We start from the raw sequence: 5,102 nt of genomic DNA on the forward strand, positions 1-5,102 counted from the left end.
TGATGGCTCACACCTATAATCCCAGCACTTTGAGAGGCTGAGGCGGGTGGATCACCTGAGGTCAGGAGTTCAAGACTAGCCTAGCCAGCATGGTGAAACCCTGTCTCTACTAAAAAATGCAAAAAAAAATTAGCCAGGCGTGGTGGTGGGTGCCTGTAATTCCAGCTACTCAGAAGGCTGAGGCAGGGAGAATTGCTTGAACCCGGGAGGCATAGGTTATAGTGAGCTGAGTTCACGGCAGCCTGGGTGACAGAGTAAGACTCCATCTCAAAAAAAAAAAAAAAACCACTTCCTGTGAAGTGGTAGTGTATAGTGTTATTTGAAATTCGACTTGGACTAGTTGTGAATGTATATGGCAAACTCTAGGGCAACTTCATATGCTAACAGAGAACGGAATCACAGAAAATGCTCAATTAAAACCACAGAAGTTATGAAAAAGAGGAGAAGAAAAAAATAATGAGGGCAATGAATAGAAAATGGTAACAAATATGGCAGATACTAATCCAGATATATAAATCATCACTTTAAATGTTAATGGTCTGTGTCCTTGGCCTGGGTAGAGTGGCACCTAGTTGGTGGTGCCCATATTATATCAGCCAGGGACAAAGCAACCCTTTGTTCATCCCAGCTTGGCTTTTGATCTGTACCTATACCTGGTTCATGCCTTGGACACATGGAAAAAAAATGTCAATGGTCTAAATACACCAGTTAAAAAATAGAGTGGATCAAAAAATGAGACCCAATTATATGTTGTCTATAGGAAAATCATTTGAAATGTAAAGACACATAGATTAAAAGTGAAGGGATAGGGAAAGATGCATCATGCTAACCTTAATCAAAAGAAGGCTGGAGTAGCTGTATTAATTTCAGGCAAAGTAGACTTCAGAAGCAATGGAAATTATCAGGGATAATTACATAATGGAGCAGTACATAATGATAGAAGGGTGAATTCTCTAAGGAGACAACAATCCTTAACGTGTATGCACCTGACAATAGAGCATGAAAATATGTGAAGTAAAGCCTGATAGAACTGCAAGGAAAAAATAGATGAACACTTTATTATAGTTGGAGTTTTCAGCCCCTTCTGTCAGAAATGGACAGATCCTGCAGGCCAAAATTAGTAAGGACATCATTGAACTCAGTGGCACCATCAGTTGACTGGAGATAATTGACACCTATGATTACTTTATCCAATGATAGCAGAGGACACGTTTTTCTCAAGTTCACATGGAACATTCATCAAGATAGACCACATTCTGGGCCATATATCACACCTTAAAGAATTTAAAATAATAGAAATCATACAATGTATGTTTTCAGGCCTCAATGGAATTAAACTGGAAATCAGTAACAGAGAGATAGCTGGAAAATCGCAAAATACTTGGAGATTAAACAACACACTTCTAATTAACACATGGGTCAAAGAAGAAATCTCAAGACAAAATGAAACTACAACTTATCAAAATTTGTGGGATGCAATAAAAGCAGTGACTAGAGAGAAATTGAAAGCATTGAATCCATATACAGTTGGCTGTCTGTAATACCAGGTTTCACATCCATGGATTAAACCAGCCATGGATTGAAAATATTTGAAAAAAATATATGTGACAGAAATAATACAAGTGAACAACTACAGTGTAACAACGATGCAGCATTTACATTGTATTAGATATAAGTAATCTAGAGGTGATTTAAATTAATGGGAGGATGTGTACTAGTTACCTGCAAACTACACCATTTCATATAAAGGACTTGAGCATCTTCAGAATTTTGTATCTTTGGAGAGTCCTGGAACCAATGCCCCACAAATACCAAGGGATGACTATATTAAAAAACGAGATCTAAAATTAATAATCTAAGCTTCCACCTTAGGAAACGAGAAAAAGAAGAGAAAATTAAATGCAAAGTAAGCAGCAGAAGAAAAATAATAAAAACTATAGCAGAAATCAATTAAAAACAAGAAATAGAAAAAAATCAACAAAACCAAAAGCTGATTCTTAGAAAAGATTTAAAAGCTTCTAGCCAGGCTAAGAAAAAAATGAAGATGACACAAACTACAAATATCAGAAACAAAAGAAGGGGCATTACAAATCCCATGGACATTAAAAGAATAATAAAGGAATACTGTGAACAAGTCCATGCCCACAAATTTGATAACCTAGGTGAAACTGACCAATTCCTTGAAATACGCAATCTAATAAAATACAAGAAGTAGGCAATCTGAATAGGCCTATATCTAGTAAGAGGTTGAATCAATAGAAACTTTCCAAAGCAGAAAGCACCAGGCCCAGATGGGTTCACTGGTGAATTCTAACATTTAAGGAAGAAATTGTGCCAGTTCTCTACAATCTCTTCCAGAAGATAGACACAGAAGGAATACTTCGTGATTCATTTTATGAGACCAGCATTACCCTAATACCAAAACCAGACAAAGACATTATAAGAAAACTACTGATCATTATATCTCATGAATATAGATGGAAAAACCCTTAACAAAATATTAGCAAATGAAAATCCAACAATATATAAAAAGAATTATATACCACAACCAAATGGGTCTTATTACAGATATGCAAGGCTGGTTTAACATTAGAAATCAATTAGTGTAATTCATCACATCAATAGGTGAAAGAAGGAAAAATCATACCATCATATCAATAGATGCAGAAAAAGCATTTAACAACAGCCAACACCCATTTATGATAAAAATGCATCAAACTAGGACTACGGGGGAACTTAATTTGATGAAGAACATCTACAAAAAAACGTATAGCTAATACACTTACTGGTCAGAAACTAGAAACCTTTTCTTGGTGGACTGGAAGTCCTAGCTAATGCAGTAGAAGGAAATAAAGAGTTTGGGAAGGAAGAAATAAGCTGTCTTTATTCACAGGTGACATGACTGTTTATGTATAAACCCAAAAGAATTGACAAACTGCCAGAACTAGTAAGGTTGCAGGATACAAGATGAATATAAGAAAGTGAATCACTTTCCTATATACTAACAATGAACAAGTGGAATGTGAAATAAAAAGCACAGTATCATTTACATTAGCATGCTCCCTCAAATTACTTATTTATAAACCTAACAATATGTGCAAGACCTATATGAGGAAAACAAAACTGTGGTGAAAGAAATGGAGAGAAGTCCATGTTCATAGATAAGAAGACTTCTTATTGTCAAAATCTCAGTTCTTCCCAACTTGTTCTATAGATTCAACAGAATCCCAATACAATTCTAGCAAACTATTTTGTGAATATTGACAAGCTGATTCTAATATTTATATGGAGAAACAGAAGACCCACAATAGCCAACACAATATTGAGGGAGAAGAATAAAAGAGGACTGAGACTAACCAACCTTAAGATTTACTATGAAGCTACAGTAATCAAGACAGTGTGATATTGGTGAAAGAATAGACAAATAGATCAATGGAACAGAATAGAGAGTTCAGATGTTGTTTCAGGCAATTTCGATTTTCAATGAATGAGTCTTCTATGTGTTTTAAAAAAACAGTGAATGGGTTTTAATGTGATAGTTTTTGGCCCAACTAAAATTTGGCTCTGGGTTTAATGTGCTTTGGAGACACTTTCAGATGGTCATTAAGGATTATTGGGAAAGTATAGAATTGGGGTTTGATATAACAAGGAACAGAAAGTATGGGCTAGAAGCATAGATGTGGGTGTGTAGGGAGGAGAGGGTAGCTGTCTTGACAAGTGGCTGGAGCTAGGAAAACAGTCCCAGTGGAATTATTGTCAGTGAGGTGCCAAATGTGCCGAGAGAAAACTATTGAACAGGTGAAAATCAAGTGTCCAAAAATCCAACTGGATTGGAGTCTTCAGCACAGCTCTCTGTCTCCACGTAAGTGGGGGTGACACAGTGTCTTCCTGAGCTTGGGCCAACCAGTTATCCAGTTTCATGAGAATGGGAGTCCTGTCCTGCCTACTTCAAGCACCCTTTTCTTGCCAGCCAGAAAGAGGCCTATTCTATTCTACAAGTCTTTGGTCCACCACCATTCTGCTACCCCATGAGCACAGCTCCAGGACTAGGTTTGAGTTAGTGGGCTGAGAAATTCATTGTCTTGAGCTTACATGGTGGGGGATGGATATCTCTGTTATATCCATTGTATATATGAGAAAACAGCATCAAAGCAGTCAAATAACCCGTCCAAGGTTTTAGCTTATATGTGACAATCTATGCTTGAGTTTGATTCTGACTCCAAAATCCATATTCTTTCCACATTTCCTGGTGACTTTTGTACTCCTCTGCTAACTCCTGGTGAGTAAGAGGTATATAAGACCAGACAGTCCCAGAGGCTGCTGCATTACTAGAGAACGCCTATGCCAAAATGGGAGGAGGGAGGAGTTGGCTTATCTGACCCTTGTGCTTGGGTGGGGCTGCAGCATCAGCAAAGTAGATGGGGCCTGGTTGGTGTAAAACCACAGGATGCTTTGGCCTTAAGGTCCCTTTTGCCTAGCAAGATCAGCAAACCTGAAGATGACAAATCTGGGAATCCTCATTTTATTTTTTAAAAGCTTTTTGTATTATGAAGCCTGTCTCTGCTTCTCAACTAAACTATAGGCTCATTGAGGGCAGGCACTTTCTATGTTTTTATGTCATGCTATCATTCAGTGCTATATGCATTAAAAATTGTTAATTCCGGTTAGTGAGTGCTTCTGTAGAGATTTTAAAACTGGGCTACATGATGCCTGAATTTTTGGCAAATGAAAAATTTTAGTAACAAAGTATAAAAGAATGTTTTACCTCATCATTGTAAGTTGTAATAGTCACAAACATTCCCAAGCCAGGAGCAGATTCAAGGAACGTATGTCTGCCTATGTCCCATTGCTGTATCTTGAAAGTCCCTGTTTCAAAAATATAAGACATTACAACATGTAAGAAACAGTAATAATGTTTATTAGATGTTACTGTTAAATTAAATGAATTTATCTTTCTCAGTTTACCTAAATCGTAAAACACTTAGTCTGAACAGCTATAGCTTGGTGATTAGGTATCTAACAGAGTAGAGGACTCTGGAATATAGAGGAAGACTTGAGTTCTTCATTTCTCACTCTCGTTTACTAGGTAACTTGACAAATTA

The 5,102-nt window shown here is 37.0% G+C and overlaps 1 non-coding gene across 1 annotated transcript; it reads left to right on the plus strand.

Moving 5' to 3' along the window:
• The first annotated feature begins 542 nt into the window (after positions 1–542).
• LOC115934474 (small nucleolar RNA SNORA48) lies at positions 543–677 on the plus strand. Its single transcript, XR_004070265.1, has one exon. It is a non-coding gene; the product is annotated as a small nucleolar RNA SNORA48 (small nucleolar RNA).
• The last annotated feature ends 4,425 nt before the right edge of the window (positions 678–5,102 follow it).

The sequence above is a fragment of the Gorilla gorilla genome, chromosome 3, assembly GCF_029281585.2.
Source record: "Gorilla gorilla gorilla isolate KB3781 chromosome 3, NHGRI_mGorGor1-v2.1_pri, whole genome shotgun sequence".
NCBI classification, from domain to species: Eukaryota; Metazoa; Chordata; class Mammalia; order Primates; family Hominidae; genus Gorilla; species Gorilla gorilla.